This window comes from Triticum aestivum, chromosome 1B (assembly GCF_018294505.1).
Source record: "Triticum aestivum cultivar Chinese Spring chromosome 1B, IWGSC CS RefSeq v2.1, whole genome shotgun sequence".
Taxonomy (NCBI): Eukaryota; Viridiplantae; Streptophyta; class Magnoliopsida; order Poales; family Poaceae; genus Triticum; species Triticum aestivum.
This window is the reverse complement of record NC_057795.1, coordinates 181,943,727-181,971,454: the sequence shown is the minus strand read 5'-3', so window position 1 is coordinate 181,971,454 and position 27,728 is coordinate 181,943,727.

Here is a 27,728-nt window from a genome sequence, read left to right as displayed (position 1 = left end):
AACAGTGGCATGGCGGCGTTTGACGACCAGTTTGCCGGCAAAGTGCTGATGATAACCATCAACAGCGACCGGCCTCCCGTCTCGCCGAATGACCTTGTCAAAGCTCTTGGCATTGCGCATGGCATCCAAATAAGTGACTTGCTCGTCGAAGTCTGTCCGCCACCGACTGATTTCTTCGTCAGGTTTCGGACAACTTTCGACTGCAGTCGTGTGTTCGAATCTTCCCGGCGTTTGTTCTGGGATGGCGCGCTGGTGAGCTTTGATCGGTGGCACCCAGGATGGGGCTCGGTGCCCTCTGAGCTTGAGTTTTTAACAAAGCTTACCTTCCACGACATGCCTCGACGTGCTTGGAACAGCGAGTCCATGAACGAGCTTATCAACGACCTTGGAGGTGAGCTCGTAAGTATGTTTGTTCCTCCAGACAGCTGGGCTCTGACTGTTATGGCATGGATGAAGAAGCCGTCCACCATATCGAAGGTGATTGGTGTTGAGATACCGGTGCAGGAACTGGGGTTGTACTATTCGTCGCCACCAAGGCCGCCACGGACCACGTTAGGGATGTACCTGTAACGAGTGTTCGTGCATGTCGAAGAAGTGGTCAATCCATCAATCGAAGTCCTGCCGCCGCCGCTGGTGCCAGGGTCCATCGACGACGTCCATTACAGGAGTCAACGTTAGACTTTCCCCGTGTTGCTCGGAATGATGGATGGCATAGGTCCTACTCCATCGCGCGGCGGAGGCCACTGCTTCTTTGGGAGAAGAGGCAGGGCTGGCTGCCTGGATGTGCTCTAATTTGAGGTAACAACTGAATCTTGTCAGATAGTACTAGTTAAATCTGAGCTATGGGTCTGAAGCACTGATATGCCAGTACATTTGATTGTGACATGTTCTAATTTTGTACCTGAACTTTTTTTAGAAAGGGTTGTACGTCGTGCTAGCAGAACTTATTGTGTTGTCTGTCTGTTTTCTTTGCACAACATTCAAGATATTTCCCCGTCATTTATAAAGACGATGAACCATTATGTACGACTTCGTTGGTTTCAACATAGCCCTTCCCATAGCGATCCACTGATTCCATCCTGATTGTGCCGCCTGCGTGAAATTTTTGTATGCAAGTTTAGTGTGCTATGATGTTCTCTATGATTGTATCAACTATATAAGTTTTTACTGAGCATCAGCAATGCATATGGCTGAAAGATGTATTTACGAGCATCGACCGATGGTTCTCTCTCTCTATCTCTATCTCTCTCTCTCTCTCTCTCTCACACACACACACACACACACACACGCACACACACACGCGGGCACATGCACAAGTGGGACCCATTGAATTATTTATTTGCTCGTGACAGCTTTTAATTAGGTTCCACTGTAATCTAACCTTTTTCTTAAGTTATTAATTGAGCTCGGTGATTCAAAAAGTTGTATAGAAGCCTTGTTTGGGCCTTTCCGGCGTCGCTGAATGTGGGCTGAGTAACCATGTTAGGTTGTACTGTACTACACAGGCCTTTTTTTCAACATCAGCAATGCAACTGGGCCGACAGTTGTACACAATATCCGGGTCAACTTGTTATCTGCCCCGCTGGGCTGCAAAGTTACCTAGGAGGTATGCATTAGGCTTAACAAGAAAATGGACTTTAAGAAATAATTAATGGGATGTAATTATGATAACTGGGCAATTACTATGCACCAAACACGTAATTAGTTTGAAAAATATATTATTTTTGGAATTTGGAAATTTTAATTTCATTACTTGTTGCGTGCGCAATATTCCATTGGATTTTAAAGTGATACAACTTTATTTTGAAATTATATTTAACCTGACTAGAAATTTCGGATAAAAATATTTCGGATCCCATCAAAATGTGGGAATTTTTTTTGAATTCTGTTTTGAGTAGTTATTTGAAATTATTAATTGTTGTCCTAGCTAGAAATTGGGCTGTACTGTTAACAAACTGTAAATGGGCTGTAGTAAATTCCATTAGAATTGAAAAATGGGTTGTACATTCTTACAAATCGCAAATGGGCTATATGCTCTCTGCCAAATCCGAGCTGTGGGCCTACTAAGTTGACGCGTACCAAGGGCTTTGTCAACTTAGTCAATATAAACGATTCTAGCTGCAGTGATCGTATGATGTCCATCCAACGGCTGTAGTGCTTCTTCAACCTCTGGTCTTCTTGCTCCAGCCGCCCAAAGCAGCGTCGGTCGTGTCGCGTGCTCCTGCCTCCCATGGCCGGCTGTGATGCCGCGGAGGCCTCACCGCCCCGTACTACTCCCACCACTGGCCAGGCCATCCCCCTACTCAACCACACCCCCTGTTATTCTGCAGCGACGGCAGCCTGACACCGCAGCCGAACCAGTGAACCCTCGTACTCCTCTCTGCGCGGGCTACGACTACTGCGTCTTCGCCGGCTCTGTGTCGTCCCCTTCCTAGGCCTCGCCGTCCAGACCACCGCCCTGGTGCTCTCGGCGCGGCATGGTCAACGTGGTCAACGACCGACTTCCATCGGAAGAGTACTGTACGTGGAGAGGCTGACAGTTGGGTCCAGGCGGGCGCAAGGAAGTGCCTCCTTATTATGCGCAAAATAATTATTCCTCCACCTGACAATAGGGACCCACCAGACGGGCCAGCGTATTTCTCGAAAAAATGTTCCCCGTGCTGTCAGCTCGGACCCACCGGAAGTGCCTCCTTATTATGCACAAAAAAATGAATACTCCCCCTGCTAGCTGGGACCCACTATGGTGGGAGGCTAACTTGTGGGCCTACTAAGTTGACTGGGACGGGGGCCTTTGCCAACTTTAGTCAATATGAATGATTCTAGCTCCAGCAACCGTACGATGTCCATCCAACGGCCGTAGTGCTTCTTCAACCTCTGGTCTTCTTGCTCCAGCCGCCCAAAGCAGCGCCGGTCGTGCCGCATGCTCCTGCCTCCCGTGGCCGGCTGTGCTGCTGCGGAGGCCTCACCGCCCCCTACTATTCCCACCGCTGGCCAGGCCCTGCGGCGATGGCAGCCTCACACCGCAGCCGAACCAGTGAACCCTTGTACTCCTCTCCGCGCGGACTTCCACTGTCGCGTCTTCCCTGGCTCCCCATTGTCCCCTTCCTAGGCCTCGCCGTCGTCCACTGCCCTGGTGCTCTCGGCGCAGCGTGGTCAACATGGTCAAGGAACAACTTCCATCGGACGTGGACTGTACGTGGAGAGGCTGACAGCTGGGTCCACAGACGCATCAAGGAAGTGCCTCCTTATTACGCGGAAAATAATGATTCCTCCACCTGAGAGCTGGGACCCACCTGATGGGCCACTGTATTTCGCGAAAAAAACGTTTCCCCCTGACTGCTGGGACCCACCAGCTATAGCTTCGCACACAAGGAAGTGTGTCTTGGCAAAAAAACAAAACGATTCGCCCCCCTGACTACTGGGACCCACCAGCGACACCTTCGCACGCAAGGAAGTGCGTCTGGGCAAAAAACGATTCGCCCCCCTGACTGCTGGGACCCACCAGCTACATCTTCGCACGCAAGGAAATGCGTCCGGGCAAAAAAAAACGATTCGCCCCCCTGACTGCTGGGACCCACCAGCTACATCTTGGCACGCAAGGAAGTGCCTGACAGTCGGGACCCACCTGGTCGAAGCGTACGTAGCGTTGTCATTCTGGTCGCGAACGTGTACGTACATATATACTGGTGGATGTAGAGGCGTGCACATGTCATAGTAGAGGCGCGCACGTAGCATGTACACATATGTACAGCTGTGAGGGTGCAAGAAAGAAAATACGGCCACATACGTACATACGGGCAGGGTCTCGAACGCCTACTCGCTCATACATACATGGCTGGGTCGGAATGGAGAAACAGCGTCGTCGTCGTGTTCATGGGGAGGCAACGGAATGCGTCGTGTTCATGGGGAGGCAACAGAATGCGTCGTGTTCATCGGGAGGCAACGGAACGCGTGGGAGCCAACCGGCTTGGACGGAACAGGCGATGGAAACGAGGCCTGGCGTACCGCCGAACGGAGGAAACGGCCTTGTGTTCGACCGGCCACGTTCGGAACAGGGTCCTGTTAATCGGGAGGGGTGTGGCGTACCGCAAAACGGAGGAAACGGACCTCCTACGGTCGAAACGGGGGTCATGTTGATCGGGAGGGGTGTAGCGTACCGCAAAACGGACGAAACGGACCTCCTACAGTCGAAACGGGGGTCCTGTTGATCGGGAGGGGTGTGGCGTACCGCAAAACGGACGAAACGGACCTCCTACGGTCGAAACGGGGGTCCTGTTCATCGGGAGGGGTGTGGCGAACCGCAAAATGGGACTCCACGGGATACTGTTCATCTCCACCATCGACCTCCTCCAGCCTCCACGGGCTACCGTCGACCTCCTCCAGCCTCCACGGGCTCCTGTTCATCCAGCCTCCACCGCGCACTACTCCACCGGCTACTGTTCAACCACCCCTCCACGGGCACCCCTCCATCGTCTATTGTTCATCCAGCCCTCCACACCACGGGGTCCTATTCAACCACCCCTCCACGGCCACCCCTCCGCCGTCTACTGTTCATCCAGCCCTCCACACCACGAGGTCCTATTCAACCACCCCTCCACGGCCGCCCCTCCACGGCCACCCCTCCACCGTCTACTGTTCATCCAGCCCTCCACACCACGGGGTCATGTTCATCCAAAGGCAATGCCACCGCTCACTATTCATCCAACCCCCCTCCCGCAATGCTCACTGTTCATCCAATCGATCGGCTTCAGTTAGTAGCAGTAGCGAAGGAATCGCTCCATCGGGTTTAGTTAACAGCCATCGATCGATCACTCGGGTTCAGTAATGCGTAGCCTGCAGTGCAACCGCTCGGGTTTAGTTAGAGCCCAATGCCTCGCTCGGGTTCAGTTAGAGCCAACGCCTCGCACACACGCGCGGACGTGTACAAGTAAAACACGCATCGCTCGGCCCCCAACCTCCCACTGTAACCGGCAACTCCCCGAAATTTTCCTCCCCCTCGCTTCTACCATGGTTTTTTCCGTCATGGACAGCCCAAAGAATGTCATGCAGCTGCGTCTCTGGCCCGCCCAGGACGAAAAGCCCATTTTCTGTCATGATTTTTTGTCATAGAAGTAGGAGCCCACCACATCTATGATGATACCGGGTTTTGTCACAATTATCGTCATAGAAGTGTCATATGTATGACAGGAAAAAAAATCGTTCGGCCCAAAATGTCATGGATGTGTCTTTTTTTTGTAGTGACTTGATTCAAAGAGGAAATAATATGGTGAAAGTAGTAGAGACCGGATACCCAACCGGTCTCTTGGTTGAAAAGGGAAATAATGGGAAAATGCAGTACAAACTGGATAAGGAACAGATCTATTATTGGTTGAAAAAAGGATAGAAAGTGGCGGTTGGTGGACAAAGTCAACAGAGTATGTCCAGGATTAGATTTGATGCCATCACATAGTAAAAGGTCTCCAGGATTAGATTTGCTGCCGCCACATAGTAAAAGGTCCCAGGATTAGATTTGCTGCCCTCACATAGTAAAAGGTCTTAGGATTAGATTTGCTACCCTCACATAGTAAAAGGTCTCCAGGATTAGATTTGCTGCCCTCACATAGTAAAAGGTCTCCAGGATTAGATTTGCTGCCCTCACATAGTAAAAGGTCTCCAGGATTAGATTTGCTGCCCTCACATAGTACAAGGTCTCCAGGATTATGTTTGCTGCCCTCACATAGCATGAACAAACTCGACATCACCACTTTATGCCTCCTTGTAGGTACATTGTGCTGATGCGTCCACTATCGCATGTCCTTATACCAACCTTTTGTTGTTGTTAATGTAAGGGCACATGTAAAATGAAGCGATCACGCTGTTACCTTAGGGACATGTCTAACCGGTGTTATTGTTTATCTAATGCCTCCAGTGATAAGATGCAATTAAACTGTGTTACAAATGGCACTCCTGCTGTTTTCCCCAGTATGATAAGTAAGTTGCTCCTTTATGCTGCTGAGTGTCCTGGTGTCCCCATGGTCCCATGCCCTTAAACCAACTCTTTAGCTGTTGTTGATTTACTGTGTCTGGTAAACAAGCAATGCCACCATTAAAGTAATCCCATATTTGAGGAATCTCATTGTTGATCGTAATGCTTCTGGTAACATGAAGCATTGTTGACGTTTTAAAATTTCTACTGTCCTTGCGTGATTGCCATGAACATAATTAAGATGCTTCTTTTCATTTTGTATATGTTTCATATATTCTTATTGACCAGCAAATGTTTACTTTCTATCTTTTTGTGCAGATAGGGATATCCATTTCACCTTGTTGCTATTGTGACCTTTTGGTGAACTGCACAAAACACTTTTTTGGAATGAGTGTCTTGTGCAGTTCAACTAAAATGTCACGTGGGCAACATCTCTCAATTTTGGTGGAACTACACAAAATGGTTATTGGAGTTTCCAAAATCTCCGTCAAGTTCTACTGGTAATCTCGTGCAACATTTTATTAGCCTTTGCAAGATGGAGACATCACTGTCACCACAATGGCATTTTTTTAGTTGAACTGCACAAAAGGATAAGAAAATTATAGTTGCGCCTTACATGAGCCAGACAGCCAACCTTAATGTTCCTCAATTTTAGTGCAACTACTAAAGAAGAATCTGCCAGCTCACAAGAGCAAGTACTTCTTGCTAGCTGAATGATGCAATCTTTGCTTCATTTCAGGTGAACTGCAGAAAAAGGCACATGAATTGAATAATGGAACTCCAGGCAGACCTCATCCAAGTAGAGCTAGAGGTTGAGTTCAAGGAGGCCGCTATTAAAGCGAAATCATGCTCTCTTGTCTCCTTGTTTGTGTCGTGCAAACATGTTGTGCAAACAGGAATACTCAACTACAGATGTTGTGACGGTCAAGAGCATTGGCCAAGTTCTTCGATTGTATAACATGGCTAGGCAAGATGGATTTAATTTCGATATTCACTTTATCAAAAGGCTCTAATGGGTTGGTTCTGAATCTTGCAAGCTGGGAATCAGTGAGATGTGTAGGCATCTTTGGTGTACTTATTATTTGAATCTTATTTGTTGGTTCTGAATCTTGCAAGCTGCGAATCAATGAGATGTGTAGGCATCTTTGTTGTAATTATTATTTGGATCTTATTTGTTGGTTCTGAATCTTGCAAGCTGGGAATCAATGAGATGTGTAGGCATCTTTGTTGTACTTATTATTTGGATCTTATTTGTTGGTTCTGAATCTTGCAAGCTGGGAAACACGGCATGATGATGCAGAGAACAACAACCATAACAAACAATTCAAACTTGGTAGTATTATCTTTGTGGAAGTGCGACAAATGTGTTGATCGTGTGCGTCCTAAGAATAATAATTCTAATTGTTGTGCATGTTGATCTTGTGGCACTGATAGAACGAGCGAATGCATTGCTTGTTTTAAGTATAAATTTCTACTAAAGCTAATTAAATTTAAGTAAAGTGACCACTAACTCCTGTTATTACAGTACCAATACAGACCCGCTCGTGGACCGATGTGTGGCCGGAGTAGGTTTCTTAATGGAGGCGTTTGAATGCGCTGAGGGTGCATCTTCTGTCGGGCGTGCAGCGGACGAGGGAGGGGGTAGTAACTATTGTCGCCTGTACACACTCAGCTTACTGTTGAATCCAGTTCCCCAAGAGCTGAAAAACGAACTGCTGCCGCCGCCTACACACTCGTTCACTCGAAGAGACTGCAATGGCGATCCAAGGGGTGAGCCTGCTAGATATGGACTTCAGCAAGGAGGTCCCATTTGAGTTCGCCGTTCAGTCCTATGGCTGCACCAAGTTGAATGTGATGTACACCAACGATACGAACTCGGTGAAGCTCTGCCTTGCCTCGGTCCTATGGCTGCACTAGGTTCTGGAGCATTCACCCGTTTCATCAGCAGCGCCGACTGCACCTTCGCTACGGTGGAGAGAAGGAAGAACGCGATGATTTGGCCATCTGGTGCAACAAGCTTGTCGACATCCAGAAGCAATACAAGATCATCGGCAACGGGCAGGAGAAGGACTCCGTGGTTGTCCTCGCTGAGACCATCATCAACCCCTGATATGCCAACATGAAAGAAGACGACCTGAACACGTGGGAGGTACCTCTGAATCTAGCCTACATAACCTACGCAGCCAAGGACGCATACGCATGCTACGACATGTACAGGCACATGAGGGCGTGTTTGCTTCCTGTAAACGATGAGTACACGGACAGCCGCAGCGTCATGATCAAGCGTGCCAGGAAGGCCTAGATGTTGTACTTTATCTGTTTATAAGCACCTTTATCATCTGAGTGTTTCATGCATTAGCCTATGTGTCGTAATTATCTGTTTTGTCCGAAATATTTATTTTAAGAACCCATTAACCTGATTGCTTTTTTAGTGGCTATTTGCTTATGTATGTAAACTAGTTCACTTGTCCGTAAAAAAACTGTCCCGCGTCTAGCCTAAAAAATAATAATACCCCACGTACTATTAACTCATCAAATTTAAATGATATTTTATTTCGTAAGTTGAAACTTCTTACAAAATAATAATAATAATTGTTTATATATAACTTGGCATGTTAACTCCTAGTGATTGCGTACATAAGCTTGCAAAGATTTTACTGACGTGCAATCATGTGTTTATGTTTTTATAACATTTCTCCGTCTAGCCCAACATGATATTTTCACCCAGCCCAGCAAGTCCGCGGATTTCGAGAAAAATGCAAATGGGATTTAAACGGGCTGCATAGATACTACATCATTGTTTCACCCAGCCCACCAAATGGACTAAAAAAACAAATGGACTGGCTGACATGTGGGATAGTAGGTCGAAGCCTAAGAAGGCGTTGGATTTACATCCAACGGCCGGCATTCTTCTTCAATCTCTCGTCTTCTTCCCCCAGTGCTGCCGGAACCGCCTGCTCCAGCCTTCGGCTTCCAGCGGCGTTGTTTTGCACTCCTCAGCAAAACGCTACCCCGCCGACGGCCAGGCCATCCCTCCACTCTACACCTCCTATTATTCTCTGCCGAGTGTAGGCCCACCCCACACTCGAACCAGTCAAGTTTCCCACTCCTCTCCGTCTGCGACTCCACTGCTGCGTCTTCCCCATCTCCGGGTCGTTCCAGTTTGGGGCCTCGCCATCGTCCACTGCCTCGGTGCGCTCGGCGCAGCATGGTCAACATACGAGAGTCATCGGAAGAGGACTGTACATGGAGAGCCTGACGGCTGGGACCCACGAGGTCCATGGTCGCACGCAAGGAAAGTTCCTCCTTATTACGCACTGTACGTGCACTGTACGTGGGAAGGGCTTCTATATTTCGCGAAAAAACGTTCCCCCTGCTGACAGGTCGGACCCACTAGCTATATCTTCGCACGCAAGGAAGTGCCTCCTTATTACGCACCAAAAAATGAATACCCCCTGCTAGCTGGGACCCACCAGTGGGTGGCTGACTAGTGGGCCTACTAAGTTGACGAGGAGGGAGGGCCTTGTCTACTTAGTCAATATGAATGATTCTAGCTCCAGTGACCGTACGATGTCCATCTAATGGCCATAGTGCTTCTTCAACCTCTGGTCTTCTTGCTCCAGCTGCCCAAAGCAGCGCCGGTCGTGCCGCGTGCTCCTGCCTCTCGTGGCCGACTGTGATGCCGCGGAGGCCTCACCGCCCCCTACTACTCCCACCGCTGGCCCAGGGTATCCCTCTACTCACCCACACCCCCTGTTATTCTGCGGCGACGGCAGCCTCACGCCGCAGTCGAACCAGTGAACCCTCGTACTCCTCTCCGCGTGGGCATCCACTGTCGCGTCTTCCCCGGCTCCGCGTCGTCCCCTTCCTAGGCCTCGCCGTCGTCCATCGCCTTGGTGCTCTTGGTGCGGCGTGGTCAATGTGGTCAACGACCGACTTCCATCATAAGAGTACTGTACGTGGAGAGGCTGACAGCTGGGTCCACGGCCACAGCCCAGTTTTTTTGTGATTTGCCAAGTAAGTCACTTTGTCAGGCCTGTTGGGCTGCAAATCTTTCAAGACGAGGTGAGCTTCATTCAGCTGGCCGAGAAAATGGCCTATCAGTAATGAGAAATGGGTTGTACATTTTTAAAACACATCAAACCGGCTATTAGTTTCAAATATATTTTTTTCATTTCGAGATTTTAAATTACATTAATTTTTATGTGTGGAGAATTTGTTGGATTTTATATTGATATACATTTATTTTTAAAATCAGTTTGAATGTGAGTCAAAATTTCGGGATTAAAAACAGTTCGGACCGCACCGAAATATGCAAAATTTCGTATAATTTTTTAATCGTGGCCACGATATGGGCTGTAATGCTAACAAAAAGAATATGGGCTCCAAAAAAACTTAAGAATTAGCAAATGGGCTGTAAATTATTAGAAATAATGGCAGATGGGTTGTATGTTGTTTTCCACAGATTTGAGGCTTTTCTAAAAAAAGGTTGACGCACAAGCAGTGACTGTTGGATGTCCATCGAACGGCCGTCGTGCTTCTTCAATCTCTGCTCTTCCTGCTCCAGCCGCTCAAACAAGCGCCGGCGGGACTGCCTGCTCCCTCCTCCCCGCGGCCGGCTGTGCTGCCGCTCAGGCCTCACCGCCCCACCGTACTCCCATCGCTGGCCTAGCCATCCCTCTACTCACCCACACCTGCTGTTATTCTCCAGCGATGGCAGACGAACCAGTAAACCCTCGTACAGTCGTACTCCCCTCCGCGTGGAAAACAACTGTCGAGTCTTCCCTGCCTCCGTGTCGTTCCCTTCCTAGGCCTCGCCAACGTCCACCGCCCTGGTGCTCTCGGTGCGTCCTGGTCAACGTGGTCAACGATCGACATGCATCTGAAGTGGACTGTACGTGGAGAGGCCGACAGCTGGGTCCACGGCCGCACACAAGGAAATGCCTCCTTATTACGTGCAAAATAATGATTCGTCCACCTGACATCAGGGACCCACCGAAAGGGCCTCTGTATTTCACAAAAAAACGTTACCGCCGCTGACAGCTTGGACCCACCAGCTATATCTTCGCACGCAAGGAAGTGCCTCCTTATTACGCACAAAAAAATGAATACTCCCCCTGTTAGCTGGGACCCAGTATAGTGGCAGGCTGACTTGTGGGCCTACTAAGTTGATGGGGATGGAGGGCTTTGTCAACTTAGTCAATATGCACAATTCTAGCTCCAGTGACCGTACGATGTCCATCCAACGGCCGTAGTGCTTATTCAACCTCTGGTCTTCTTGCTCCAGCTGCCCAAACCAGCGCCGGTCGTGCCTCGTGCTCCCGCCTCCCGTGGCCGGCTGCGATGCGGTGGAGGCCTCACCGCCCCCTACAACTCCCACCGCTGGCCAGGCCATCCCTCTACTCACCCACACCCCCTGTTATTCTGCGGCGACAGCAGCCTCACACCGCAGCGAACCAATGAACCCTCGTACTCCTCTACGCGTGGGCATCCACTGTCGCGTCTTCCCTGGCTCCACATCATCCCCTTCCTAGGCCTCGCCGTCGTCCACCGCCCTGGTGCTCTCGGCGCGGCGTGGTCAACGTGGACAAGGAACGGCTTCCATAGGACGTGGACTGTACATGGAGAGGCTGACAGCTGGGTCCACGGCCGCAGCAAGGAAGTGCCTCCTTATTACGTGCAAAATAATTATTCCTCCACCTGACAGCGGGGACCCACCGGACGGGCCATCGTATTTCGCGAAAAAAAAAGTTTCCCCTGACTGCTGGGACCCACCAGCTACATCTTCGCACGCAAGGAAGTGCGTCCGGGCAAAAAAAAACGATTCGCCCCCCTGACTGCTGGGACCCACCAGCTACATCTTCGCGGGCAAGGAAGTGCCTGACAGTCGGGACCCACCTGGTCGAAGCGTACGTAGCATTGTCATTCTGGTCGCGAACGTGTACGTACATATATACTGGTGGATGTAGAGGCATGCACGTGTCGTAGTAGAGGCACGCACGTAGCATGTACACGTACGTACAACGGCCAGGGTGCAAGAAAGAAAATATGGCCACATATGTGTACATACGGGCGGGGTCTCGAACGCCTACTCACGCATACGTACGGCGAGGGCTCGTGTTCATGGGGAGGCAACGGAATGTGTCATGTTCATGGGGAGGCAACGAAATGCATCGTGTTCATGGGGAGGCAACGGAATGCGTTGTGTTCATTGGGAGGCAACGGAACGCGTGGGAGCCAACCGGCTGGGTCGGAACGAAATGCGTGGTCGTGTTCATCGGGAGGGTTTGGACGGAACAGGCGATGGAAACGAGGCCTGGCGTACCGCAAAATAGAGGAAACGGACCTCCTATGTTCGGAATGGGGTCCTGTTGATCGGGAGGGGTGTGGCGTACCGCAAAATGGAGGAAACGGACCTCCTACGGTCGAAACGGGGTCCTGTTGATCGGGAGGGGTGTGGCATACCGCAAAACGGACGAAACGGACTTGTGTTGGAGCTCTACGGTCGAGATGGGGGTCCTGTTGATTGGGAGGGGTGTGGCGCACCGCACAACGGACGAAACAGACTTGTGTTGGAGCGCTACGGTCGAAATGGGGGTCCTATTCATCGGGAGGGGTGTGACGTACCGCAAAACAGGACTCCACGGGATACTGTTCATCTCCACCGTCGACCTCCTCCAGCCTCCACGAGCTACCGTTGACCTCCTCCAACCTCCATGGGCTCCTGTTCATCCAGCCTCCACCGCGCGCTACTCCACCGGCTACTGTTCAACCACCCCTCCACGGGCACCCCTCCACCGTCTACTGTTCATTCAGCCCTCCACACCACGGGGTCCTGTTCAACCACCCCTCCACGGCGACCCCTCCACCGTCTACTGTTCATCCAGCCCTCCACACCATGGGGTCATGTTCATCCAAAGGCAACGCCACCGCTCACTGTTCATCCAACCCCCCCCCCCCCACAATGCTTACTATTCATCCAATCGATCGGCTTCATTTAGCATCAGTAGCGAAGGAATAGCTCGATCGGGTTCAGTTAACAGCCATCGATCGATCACTCGGGTTCAGTAATGCATAGCCTGCGGTGCAATCACTCGGGTTCAGTTAGAGCCCAACGCCTCACTCGGGTTCAGTTAGAGCCAACGCCTCGCACACACACACGTACGTGTATGAGAGAAACGCGCATCGCTTGGCCCCCGACCTCCCACCGTAACCGGGAACTCCCCGAAATTTTCCTCGCCCTCGCTTCTACCATGGTTTTTTCCATCATGGACGGCCCAAATAATGTCATGCAGCTGCGTCTCCGGCCTGCCCAGGACGAAAAGCCCATTTTCTCTCATGATTTTTTGTCATAGAAGTAGGAGCCCGCCACATCTATGATGATACCGGGTTTTGTCACAATTATTGTCATAGAAGTGTCATATGTATGACAGGAAAAAAATCCGTTCGGCCCAAAATGTCACGGACGTGTATATTTTTTGTAGTATACCCTCGAAAGTTGTTGCAATCCCCTACACTTGTGGGTTATCAAGACTAATTTCTGGCACCGTTGCCGGGGAGCATAGCTCTATTCTTTGAGTCACTTGGGATTTATATCTGTTGATCACTATGAGGAACTTGAAAGACGAAAGAACTAAAATTTTGCCCTCAACTAAGAGGGGAGGTAAGGAACTATCGTCTAGCTCTGCACTAGATTCTCCTTCTGTTATTAGTAAGCTTGCGACACCTAAACCTGCTACTGCTATGAATTCTGATATGTCGCATGTTATTGATGATGCCACTTCTGCTATGCATGATACTTATGATGAAACTACTTCTGTGTGTGATACTACTTTGCCATTAGGTGAATTTCTTAATGAACAACTTGCTAGGGTTAGAGAGAATGAAATTATTGAAGATGCTATTATTGATGATAGTGATGATGAAAGTTCTCCCCCTGATCAGGAACAACAGGTAATTCATAATCAGGGGGAGAACTTTCATCATCACTATCATCAATAATAGCATCTTCAATAATTTCATTCTCTCTAACCCTAGCAAGTTGTTCATCAATAAATTCACCTAATGGCAAAGTAGTATCACGCACAGAAGTAGTTTCAAAATAAGCATCATGCATAGCAGAAGTGGCATCATTAATAACATGCGACATATCAGAATTCATAGCAGTAGCAGGTTTAGGTGTCGCAAGCTTACTAATAACAGAAGGAGAATCTAGTGCAGAGCTAGACAGCAGTTCCTTACCTCCCCTCGTAGTTGAGGGCAAAATCTTAGTTCTTTCGTATTTCAAGTTCCTCATAGTGATCAACATATATAAATCCCAAGTGACTCAAAGAATAGAGCTATGCTCGCCGGCAACGGCGCCAGAAATTAGTCTTGATAACCCACAAGTGTAGGGGATCGCAACAGCTTTCGAGGGTAGAGTATTCAACCCAAATTTATTGATTCGACACAAGGGGAGCCAAAGAATATTCTTAAGTATTAGCAGTTGAGTTGTCAATTCAACCACACCTGGATAACTTAGTATCTGCAGCAAAGTATTTAGTAGCAAAGTAGTATGATAGTAATGGTAACAGTGGCAAAAATAAAAATAATAGTTTTGTAGTGATTGTAACAATAGCAACGGAAAAGTAAATAAGCGAAGCACAATATGTGAAAAGCTCGTAGGCATTGTATCAGTGATGGATAATTATGTCGGATGTGATTCCTCATGTAATAGCTATAACATAGGGTGACACAGAACTAGCTCCAGTTCATCAATGTAATGTAGGCATGTATTCCGAATATAGTCATACGTGCTTATGGAAAAGAACTTGCATGTCATCTTTTGTCCTACCCTCCCGTGGCAGCGGGGTCCTAGTGGAAACTAAGGGATATTAAGGCCTCCATTTAATAGAGAACCGGAACAAAGCATTAGCACATAGTGAATACATGAACTCCTCAAACTATGGTCATCACCGAGAAGTATCCCGATTATTGTCACTTTTTGGTTGTCGGATCATAACACATAATAGGTGACTATAGACTTGCAAGATAGGATCAAGAACACACATATATTCATGAAAACATAATAGGTTCAGATCTGAAATCATGGCACTCGGGCCCTAGTGACAAGCATTAAGCATAGCAAAGTCATAGCAACATCAATCTCAGAACATAGTGGATACTAGGGATCAAACCCTAACAAAACTAACTTGATTACATGGTAAATCTCATCCAACCTATCACCGTCTAGCAAGCCTGCGATGAAATTACTCATGCACGGCAGTGAGCATCATGAAATTGGTGATGGGGGATGGTTGATGATGACGATGGCGACGATTCCCCTCTCTGGAGCCCCGAACGGACTCCAGATCAGCCCTCCCGAGAGAGATTAGGGCTTGGCAGCGGCTCCGTATCGTAAAACGTGATGAAACATTTTCTCTCTGATTTTTTTCTCCGCGAAACGTAATATATGAAGTTGGAGTTGAGGTCGGTGGAGCGTCAGGGGGCCCACGAGACAGGGGGCGCGCCCAAGGGGAGGGCGCGCCCCAACCCTCGTGGATAGGGTGTGGGCCCCCTGGCCTTGATTCTTTCGCTAGTATTTTTATATTTTCCAAAACTTATCTCCGTGGATTTTCAGGTCATTCCGAGAACTTTTGTTTTCTGCACAATAAACAACACCATGGCAGTTCTGCTGAAAACAGCGTCAGTTCGGGTTAGTTTCATCCAAATCATGCAAGTTAGAGTCCAAAACAAGGGCAAAAGTGTTTCGAAAAGTAGATACATTGGAGACGTATCAACTGATCATGGTTGCTCAATAGTGGAGCAACAAATCATATGACCGGAAGCAAGGACATGGTGGTGGACGAGCACAAGATCCCATCTATGCCCACCAACATCGAGTGGGGTGATGCCTCGTCTTCTAAGGTATTGGGTCTTGGCAAGGTTGTCATTTCTCATGATCTAAAGATCGAGAAAGTCATGCTTGTTGAGTCCCTTGAGCACAATCTACTTTTCGTTCGTCAACTTGCACTCATGGGCTTTACCACTTTCTTTGATATTGATACCGTGGCCCTCTTGTGGAGCAAGACTCTTAAAGTAGCCTTTGTTGGGCATGTCGAGAACGGTCTCTATGTGATTAAATTTTCGGAGCGACCCACTAAGACCGCGACATGCCTAATGGCTAAAGTTGATGTGGGATGGCTTTGGCATCGCTGTTTATCCCACGTCAATATGAGATCTTTGCAAAGTCTTCTCAAGGGGGACCATGTCCGTGGACTAACAAATGTTAGTTTTGCCAAAGATCGTGCTTGCAGTGCTTGTATCGAAGGAAAGCTTCATGAAAAGGCTCACCCTACCACGACTATCATCTACTCGAAGAGACCCTTGAAGCTCCTTCACATGGATCTCTTTGGGCCTCCATCCTTTGATAGTCTTGGAGGTAGAAAGTATTGCTTAGTGATTGTGGATGATTATTCAAGGTACACTTGGGTATTTTTCTTCAAGAGGAAGAGTGAGACTCAACAAACCGTCATCGACTTTGCAAATGAAGCTCAACGTCAACATGATGCAAAGATCTTGACAATAAGAAGTGACAACGGCACCGAGTTCAAGAACTACACCTTGGATGAGTTTCTTAGTGATGAGGGGATCAAGCATCAATATGCTGCACCATATACCCCTCAACAAAATGGTGTCGCGGAGAGGAAGAACCGGACGTTGATGGATGCGGCAAGGACCATGATGGCGGAGTTCAAGTCTCCATACAACTTTTGGGCTGAAGCCATCAACACAGCATGTCATGCATCCAATCGGCTCTATCTCCACAAAGGCTTGAACAAGACTCCTTATGAAATACTTACCGGTAACAAGCCCAACCTCAAGTACTTCTGGGTGTTCGGGTGTAAGTGTTTCATTCTCAAGAAAGGTGTTCGTTTGTATAAATTTGAGGCTAGAGCTTATGAGGGCATATTTGTTGGTTATGCTACAAACTCTCATGCTTACCGTGTCCTCAACAAGTCCACCGGACTCATTGAGGAGACGTGTAACATGGAGTTTGACGAAAATAACGGCTCCCAAGTGGAGCAAAGTGGTACTTGTGATGTAGGTGATGAAATTCCTCCCCAAGCCATAAGAAGAATGGGTGTGGCTCTTATCCTACCGATTGAGGAACCCCTTGTGGCCAAAGGAGAAGGACAATGCTCCACTCAAGTGGAGCCATCACCAACCCAAGACCCACATGCTTTCGAAGAACAAAGTGAAGGCCCTCAACCTCCTGAACAAGACCAAGGGCAAGATCAACATCAATATGGTGGTGAACCACCAATTGATGCCCAAGGTCAAGTTCTCCCCCTCGAGCAAGTTCAAGATCAAGAGAAAGCTCAAGATCAAGAACAAGCTCAAGATGGCACTCAAGATGATCAAGTAGTTACCCCTTCTCCTTTCACTTCCGAGGAGGAATTAGAGCGTCGTGCCGTGAAGATTGCTTCCAAGCTCACTACCCAAGGTCATCTCATGGAAAATGTGGTTGGAAGCCTAAGAAAGGGGGTAAGCACTCGTAGAGAATTAGCAAACTATTGTGAACTCACGCGTTTGTCTCTTGTGTTGAACCTCAAAAGGTCTATGAGGCGCTCGAAGATCCGGATTGGCTCAATGCCATGCATGAAGAACTCAACAACTTCGAGTACAACAAGGTGTGGAGATTGGTGTCAAGGCCAACGGGGAACCACAGTGTCATTGGAACCAAGTGGATATTCAAGAACAAGCAAGATTCTCATGGGACCATCGTTCGCAACAAGGCAAGATTGGTGGCACAAGGCTACTCCCAAGTCGAGGGTATTAACTACGGTGAAACCTTTGCCCCCGTTGCTTGCCTTGAATCCATTTGTTTGTTGACTGCATATGCTTCTCATCACAACTTTAAGTTACAAAAAATGGATGTGAAGAGTGCTTTTCTTAATGGTCCTATTAATGAGTTAGTTTATGTCAAGCAACCCCTCGGGTTCGAGGATCCCTACTTTCCCGATCATGTGTATCAACTCGATAAGGCACTCTATGGCCTTAAGCAAGCCCCACGTGCGTGGTATGACCACCTTACCGAGTTGTTGCAAGATCGTGGATTTGAGGTTGGGAAAATCGATCCCACTCTTTTTACTAAGAAGGTCAAAGGGGAGTTGTTTGTGTGCCAAATATATGTTGATGATATTATCTTTGGTTCCCCTAACAAAGCTTTCAATGAGGAATTTGCCGCTCTCATGACTTCTAAGTTCAAGATGTCATCGATGGGATAGTTGAAGTTCTTCCTCGGTTTCGATGTCAAGCAAAGAAGAGAAGGTACCTTCATCAACCAAGCCAAATACACTCAAGACATGCTAAAAAGATTCAAGCTAAGTGATGTCAAGCCGGCTTCTACTCCAATGCCCACCAAGTGCCAACTTGACATTGATCCCAATGGTAAAGCAGTGGATCAAAAGGTATATCGCTCCACGATTGGCTCCTTGATTTACATTTGTGCATCTAGACCGGATATCATGTTGAGTGTGGTAATGTGTGCACGGTTTCAAGCCGCACCGAAGGAAAGCCACTTTGTGGCGGTCAAGCGAATCTTCCGATATTTGGCTCATACCCCAAACTTTGGCTTATGGTACCCAAGAGGGTGCCAATTTCTTGGTTGCTCTTTGGTGAGTTGGTCTTCCAAGAAGCAAAGTTGTGTGTCTCTCTCGTCCACCGAAGCGGAGTATGTGGCGGCCGGTAGTTGTTGTGCTCAACTTTTATGGATGAGGCAAGCTTTAAAGGATTACGCTGTCATTTGTGACAAAGTGCCTCTTTGATGTGACAATGAAAGTGCCATCAAGATTTCTCTCAACCCGGTGCAACACTTCAAGACGAAGCATATTGAGATTCGATATCACTTCATCCGGGATCACATTAGACGAGGGGAGATCAAGCTCAAGTATGTCAACACTCATGATAACCTTGCAGATATTTTCATGAAGCCCCTTGGATGAAGCAAGATTTCGCGAGTTAAGGCATGAGCTAAATATCATTGATTCGAGCAATGTGTCTTAAACCCATGCACACCCCACCACATTCAACTTGTTGTCTAGTTTAGGTGTAGGCATGGACATAGGGGGAGTGTTGTTCTCTCAATGAACTCTCCCTTCCCCCATTATGCATAAATTGATCAACTCTTTCATATTAGCCATTTTTGATGGTATGTGTGCTTCAAAGACGAGTTGTGGTCATGGGCCCAAGGATAATTCTTCGCGGCGCCATACCTCCGGACTCAAACATAGGTGGCCTCGGCCACCGCCCTCTCTTGGAGAGGAGTGTGGTTCTCGTCCTCTTTGTGTTGGTGTTTGTGCCTGTGTTTGCTCTCGTTCTAGTCGTTTTTCTTTTTCTTGAGCTAAGCTTTTGAGCCAGTTTTCCTGTGGCTGAGCGGTGCTACCGCTGGGTGCGCGGTACTACCGCTGATTTTCTTCAAGCGGTACTACCGCCCACTCCAAGCGGTACTACCGCTCCGGGGCGGGCGTGGGGGGTTATGTTCGGGCAGGGGGAGTTGCTTTTCTCCCCCATACCCATTCGCCCCACTCGCTTGTCTTCTCTGTCGCTCCAGTGACGCCTCGTTGCAGGAGGGCTTCGGTCGGCCGCTGTCTTCGTGCCGCCTCTCTCCAGTTCCTCCAATGGAGTCGATCCCCACCGCGTCCTTTTGCCATGGATGCCGGTATTGCCCCCGTTCCCGCTCTCTTTTTGCCTAGATCTTGCATCTAGTTGTTAGGGGCAATAGGCATTGTGTTTCTCGATTTCTGGCTAAGTCGAGGCTTGAGTAGGATGGAGATGGGTTCTAGGCCTGTTGGATTGAAGTTTGGTGGGTTTATTTTTGAATTTGGCATCACCGGTAGTGCCGGATCTGTCCATGGCAGTAGGGAACCTCCGTTCCCCGTCTAGAGCGATACTACCGCTCATCTGGAGCGGTACTACTGCTCAAGCGGTACTACCGCGGTTGGGCCGTGGTACTACCGCTGGATGCCCAATTCCATCATTGTCCTACCATTTTTTTGATCCATGTTGCTTTGTTTGGAGGCTTATGCTCTTTCTTTCATGTTGTTTCTTTTGCTTGCGTGTTTGGTTCTAGGTGATGAACACCCTGAGCAGCAAGCCCGTCGTGTCAACCCCGGACGTTCAACATCAAAGCGCTACCGCACCTTTGAGACAGCGGGTGCTTCATCAAGTTCCCATCCTCCGCCTCAACTCAAGAAGAAGTCTGCCAACAAGCCAAAGTCGAGGGGCAAGACTGTGACTGAAATGACTGCCAAGGAGTTCTGGGAAAGGCGTCGCCGCAACCCCTATGCGGAAGACCAAGAACCCACTTTGGTCAACCGTCCATTCTGGAATCGTTTTAAGTTTGCCATCTTCTTTGATGTGATCAAGGCCAAGAAGAATCTCTATGTTGATGTGCGCTCCATCGACACGGATGATATGGAGAAGGACCCTGAGTACTTTGGTGAAGCCCTTCGGATGTGCTCTCAGCTGAACATCCTCAGAATCATGCAGTTCAACAAGGACTTTGATGCAGATTTGGTGGCTCAATTCTATGCCACTGTTCATCTCGGGACTGATGCAGAAAGGACTCTGACTTGGATGACAAATGGCAAGTTGCTCTCTGTCAAGTGGAAGGCCTTCATGGAGTTACTTGGGGTGGAAGATCACGGGCTTGAGACTCCAGTTGGTTTTCGTCCTCACTGCAATACCACCTCCACTCACAAGCAAGCTCTCTGGCCCTACTGTTCTATGAAGAAGCACCCCGTGACTGAGAAGGTAACCTATGAGCTGCCTGCCTTTCTTGACATCCTTCACCATGTTTTCCGAGAGACTCTATTCCCTCGTATCAGGAATCTGGATATTGTCCACTCCTATCTGGTGGATATGCTACTCTTCTGCCAGCATGAGAAGGAAACAAACACTAGCGAGTCCCTGGACATCTCTCATGTTATGTGGTCTGAACTTCTTTCTGCCGTATCTGATCGCAAGTGCCCGATCTATGGTCCATTTATCATGTTGCTCATTGAGAAGGCCTGGGCTCATGTCTATCCAAAGGTTATGCTGGAAACTGGAGAATTGGTTTCTCATGAGATCAAGCATCTGAGGAAGAAGCACAATTGGGGACCCCGGTTCCTAAATCTGGAGGTCCATCTACTACTATTGACGTGGATACCGAGGGCGAGGCTGAGGCTGCTGATGATGAGGATTATGAGCCCTCTGGAGAGGAGCCCTCTTGGGCAAAGAAGATTAAGCGTAAGATGAAGAAACTCTTCTGCATGGAGTCTCATGGCCAGTACTTGTCTCATGCCTCTGAGAAGAAGGCCCTCAGCCGTCACAAGGAGCTCATGCGTCAGTTGGGTGCAACTGTTAACAGCGGATCTGAGGGAAGGATCACTGATGAGGAGGAGTGGGTTCAGCGGCACTGCCAGTGGACCGATTCAGATGCCGAGCAGTTTCCGACCAAAGACGGTGATGCAAACGTTCCCGCTGGGATGTGATGTTCGAGATCCTTAGTGTGCTATCACCTGGAGCCGTAGCAACGCTCTTTGCCTTTTTGGTGTCTCGATGGCAAAGGGGGAGAGAGTATAGGGATTTGTGGTTTGTGTGTGTCTTTGTGGTTTGTTGTGTCGTTGCTTTCTCCTGTCGTTTGCTTGTTTTGGTTTTGTGCTTGTGAGACCTAAGTTCCAGTCATATGGTGTGAGACATATGCTACCTTATCCTTTATTATCTATGTCCATCAAGTACTTTGGTAATTTGTGAGTTGCTTGCTTATTCTGTTATATCCCCTGCTCACACGTACCCACATGCTTAGGATGTTGGACTATAAAAGATAGGGGTGTTGATCCTAATGTGTGTGCTTTGCATTCCAAAGGCACTACTAATTAGGTGCACACATTCAGGGGGAGCCCGTCTATACTTTGTAGTTCTAAGTATATCTTTATTCTTGTTCTATCTTTGTGCAAATCCCTTGTTGTCATCAATCCACCAAAAAGGGGGAGATTGTTAAGGCATATCTCTCTCGATGTAGTTTTGGTGATTGATGACAACACGTTTGCGGACTAATCGTGTGCTTTGAGCATTTTAGAGATCTATCATTTGGCATGAGACGATTCCTTCCCCTCAGAGTTTTAATCAAGACGGTGTAGCTCTTTCGTTTCTGTTTTGGTGGACATGTTTCGTAGGAGTCACCATACTATCAAGAGGGGATCCGCTATTGGTAAGGCTAGGGTGGAATCAACACGTACACATCCGTTTTGCACCCCCTGAGCCTTCCCGCTTTGATGGAGGCTTTCTTCCCTTTATATGAGTTTTGGTTTGGTCCCAGCGGTAGTACCGTGGTGCCCAACGGCAGTACCGCTCTACAACAGTAGTATCGCCTGTGGATCCTCAGCCGTAGTACCGCTGTGGTACCGGGGTCATGCCGTGTCGACTCGAGGGGGTCGCCCCTCGTGTCGGATTGTGCAGCACTAAGCAGCGGCAGTAGAAGCGATAGTACCGCCCTACCACCGCGGCAGTACCACACTGGGTCCATTCCTTGCCCATATGCCTGCCCTCCCTGGCTGCACGGCAGTACCGCGAGGGGGAGCGGTAGTACCGCTGCCCCCTGCGGTAGTACCGCTCTCTGCGGGGCTGTTCTGGGGGGGGGGGGTAACGGTTGGATTGTTCCCCCCACTATAAAAGGGAGTCTTCTTCTCCAAAATTGGCTTACGTCTTCCCCCAAAACCTCCATTGTTGCTCCAAGCTCCATTTTCGCCCGATCTCTCTCCCTAGCCAATCAAACTTGTTGATTTGCTCGGGATTGGTTGTGAAGGCCCCGACCTACACTTCCACCAAGAGAAATTTGATTCCCCCCACTAGTCCCTAGCGGATCTTGTTACTCTTGGGTGTTTGAGCACCCTAGACGGTTGAGGTCATCGCAGAGCCATAGTCCATTGTGGCGAAGCTTCGTGGTGTCATTGGGAGCCTCCAATTAAGTTGTGGAGATAGCCCCAACCTTGTTTGTAAAGGTTCGGTCGCCGCCTTCAAGGGCACCAATAGTGGAATCACGGCATCTCGCATTGTGTGAGGGTGTGAGGAGAATACGGTGGCCCTAGTGGATTCTTGGGGAGCATTGTGCCTCCACACTGCTCTAATAGATACGTACTTCCCCTCAAAAGGAAGGAACTTCGGTAACACATCCTCGTCTCCATCGCCTCCACTCTTGGTTATCTCCTGCCTTTACTTGTGCAAGCTTATTTGTGTTGTATCCCTTGCTTGCTTGTGTACTTGTTGTTGTTGCATCATATAGGTTGCTCACCTAGTTGCATATCTAGACAACCTACTTTGATGCAAAGTTTAATTTGGTAAAGAAAAGCTAAAAATTGTTAGTTGCCTATTCACCCCCTCCCCCCCCCTCTAGTCAACTATATCGATCCTTTCATACGCTCACCACCTTTGGATTCACATTGAAGGTCTTCAGCCATAGGCCAAAGTGAGGTGGGATGCGGAGGAAGGCCTCGCACACGACAATAAATGTCGAGATGTTGATGATGGAGTTGGGGGCCAAGTCATGGAAGTCTAGCCGATAGTAAAACATCAGTCCACGGACGAATAGGTGGAGGGGGAATCCCAGCCCGCGGACGAAGTGGGTGAGAAACACCACCCTTTCCCGGGGCTCCGGGGTGGGGACGATCTGTCCCTTGGCTGGAAGTCGATGAGCGATGTCCTTGGCCAGGTACCCGGCCTCCCTGGGCTTCTTGATGTCCTCCTTAACAGAGGAGACCATCCACTTGCCTCCGGCTCCGGATCCGTACATGACTGGAGTGCTTTTTTGGGTAGAGAAGGCAAGAGCTTGGGCGCTGGAGCTTGAGAATGGATGGGCAGAGGAAGGAGAAAGCGTGGGTGAACGAGGATGAATCCTTATCCCTTTATAAAGGCATTAAAAGTCATGCACCTCCCTGCTCGCCTTAAAATCCGCCTATTCCCCAAGCGTCGTGCAGATGGCACGGTTGGGTTACCCATGCCCGTATTGATGAGAATCCCGTGATAAGGGGACACGATCTCTGCTTCGACAAGACATACCAGTGAAACCGCACCTCGAAATACGGAGCGGCGGGCTAAAAAACGGTTCGAATAATGGCCGGGCAGTGGCGTGATGTCACGCAACAAAAAAGTTATCGGCAGATTGGACTCGTGAAATATTATACTCTATACGGTTGTGTGTGGTACTTGTTTTGCAGAGCCGGACACGTTTTCTATGTTCGAAAGATTATGTTGGAGTAATCGGAGAAGGAACCTGTCTTGCAATGTCGAAGACAATCAGCCCGCTGCACTCATCGTCATTGAAGCCTGGTTCAAGGGCTACTGAGGGAGTCCTGTGTTGGAAATATGCCCTAGAGGCAATAATAAATTAGTTATTATTATATTTCCTTGTTCATGATAATCGTTTATTATCCATGCTATAATTGTATTGATAGGAAACTCAGATACATGTGTGGGTACATAGACAACACCATGTCCCTAGTAAGCCTCTAGTTGACTAGCTCGTTGATCAATAGATGGTTACAGTTTCCTAACCATGGACATTGGACGTCGTTGATAACGGGATCACATAGCAGAATGATGTGATGGACAAGACCCAATCCTAAGCCCAGCACAAAGATCGTGTAGTTCGTATGCTAAAGCTTTTCTAATGTCAAGTATCTTTTCCTTAGACCATGAGATTGTGCAACTCCCGGATACCGTAGGAATGCTTTGGGTGTACCAAACGTCACAACGTAACTGGGTGGCTATAAAGGTGCACTACAGGTATCTCCGAAAGTGTCTGTTGGGTTGGCACGAATCGAGACTGGGATTTGTCACTCTGTGTAAACGGAGAGGTATCTCTGGGCCCACTCGGTAGGACATCATCATAATGTGCACAATGTGACCAAGGGGTTGATCACGGGATGATGTGTTACGGAACGAGTAAAGAGACTTGCCGGCAACGAGATTGAACAAGGTATCGATATACCGACGATCGAATCTCGGGCAAGTACAATACCGTTAGACAAAGGGAATTGTATACGGGATCGATTGAGTCCTTGACATCGTGGTTCATCCGATGAGATCATCGTGGAACATGTGGGAGCCAACATGGGTATCCAGATCCCGCTGTTGGTTATTGACCGGAGAATGTCTCGGTCATGTCTGCATGGTTCCCGAACCCGTAGGGTCTACACACTTAAGGTTCGATGACGCTAGGGTTATAAAGGAAGTTTGTATGTGGTTACCGAATGTTGTTCGGAGTCCCGGATGAGATCCCGGACGTCACGAGGAGTTCCGTAATGGTCCGGAGGTAAAGATTTATATATGGAAAGTTGTTGTTCGGGTTCCGGAAAAAGTTCGGGTTTTTTCGGTATTGTACCGGGAAGCTTCCAGAAGGTTCCGGGGGATTCCGGAGGGGTCCGGAGGTCCGGAAATTGTTCCACCACGTCCAATACAGCGGCATGGGCTGTAGGGGGGCGCCCTAGCCTTAATGGGCTAGGGGCACCAGCCCCCCCAAGGCCCATGCGCATGGGAGAGGGGAAACCCTAAGGGGGAGGGCCTCCACTTGACTTGGGAGGCACTCCTCCCCCCCCTTGGCCGCCGCCCCCTCCTCAGATTGGATCTGAGGGGGCCGGGCCCCCTCTCCCTTGCCCCTATATATATGTGGGGGGTGGGAGGGAAGCCGCACCCCAAGTTCTGGCGTAGCCCTCCCCCTCTCCCAAGTACTCCTCCTCTCCCGCGGTGCTTGGCGAAGCCCTGCAGGATTGCCACGCTCCTCCACCACCACCACGCCGCCGTGCTGCTGCTGTACGGAGTCTTCCCCAACCTCTCCCTCTCTCCTTGCTGGATAAAGGCATGGGAGACATCACTGGGCTGTACGTGTGTTGAACGCGGAGGTGCCGTCCGTTCGGCACTAGGATCTCCGGTGATTTGGATCACGACGAGTACGACTCCTTCAACCCCATTCTCTTGAACGCTTCCGCTTAGCGATCTACAAGGGTATGTAGATGCACTCTCCTTCCCCTCGTTGCTGGTTTATCCATAGATAGATCTTGGTGACACGTAGGAAAATTTTGAATTTCTGCTACGTTCCCCAACAGTGGCATCATGAGCCAGGTCTATTGCGTAGATTCTTTGCATGAGTAGAACACAAAGTAGTTGTGGGCGTTGATTTTGTTCAATATGCTTACCATTACAAGTCCAATCTTGTTTCGACGGCATTGTGGGATGAAGCGGCCCGGACCGACCTTACACGTACTCTTACGTGAGACAGGTTCCACCGACTGACATGCACTTGTTGCATAAGGTGGCTAGCGGGTGCCAGTCTCTCCCACTTTAGTCGGATCGGATTCGATGAAAAGGGTCCTTATGAAGGGTAAATAGCAATTGACATATCACGTTGTGGTTTTTGCGTAGGTAAGAAACGTTCTTGCTAGAAACCCATAGCAGCCACGTAAAACATGCAAACAACAATTAGAGGACGTCTAACTTGTTTTTGCAGGGTATGCTATGTGATGTGATATGGCCAAGAAGAATGTGATGAATGATATGTGATGTATGAGATTGATCATGTTCTTGTAATAGGAATCACGACTTGCATGTCGATGAGTATGACAACCGGCAGGAGCCATAGGAGTTGTCTTTATTTATTGTATGAACTGCGTGTCATTGAACAACGCCATGTAATTACTTTACTTTATTGCTAACCGGTAGCCATAGTAGTAGAAGTAATAAGTTGGCAAGACAACTTCATGGAGACACGATGATGGAGATCATGATGATGGAGATCATGGTGTCATGCCGATGACGATGATGATCATGGAGCCCCGAAGATGGAGATCAAAAGGAGCAAAATGATATTGGCCATATCATGTCACTTTTTGATTGCATGTGATGCTTATCATGTTTATGCATCTTATTTGCTTAGAACGACGGTAGTAAATAAGATGATCCCTCATTAAAATTTCAAGAAAGTGTTCCCCCTAACTGTGCACCGTTGCGAAAGTTCGTCATTTCGAAGCACCACATGATGATCGGGTGTGATAGATTCTTATGTTCACATACAACGGGTGTAAGCCAGATTTACACATGCGAAACACTTAGGTTGACTTGACGAGCCTAGCATGTACAGACATGGCCTCGGAACACAAGAGATCGAAAGGTCGAGCATGAGTCGTATAGTAGATACGATCAACATGAAGATGTTCACCGATGATGACTAGTCCGTCTCACGTGATGATCGGACACAGCCTAGTTGACTCGGATCATGTAATCACTTCTATCTGAGTGGGAGTTCATGAGATGAACTTAATTATCCTGAACATAGTCAAAAGATCTTTGCAAATTATGTCGTAAGCTCGCGCTTTAGTTCCACTGTTTTAGATATGTTCCTAGAGAAAATTTAGTTGAAAGTTGATAGTAGCAATTATGCGGACTAGGTCCATATACTGAGGATTGTCCTCGTTGCTTCGTAGAAGGCTTATGTCCTTAATGCACCGCTCGGTGTGCTGGACCTCGAACGTAGTCTGTGGATGTTGCAAACATCTGACATACACGTTTTGATAACTACGTGATAGTTCAGTTAAATGGTTTAGAGTACAGGCACCAAAGACGTTTTCGAAACATCGCGGAACATATGAGATGTTTCGAGGGCTGAAATTGGGATTTCAGGCTCGTGCCCACGTCAAGAGGCATGAGACCTCCGACGATTTTCTTAGCCTGCAAACTAAGGGAGAAA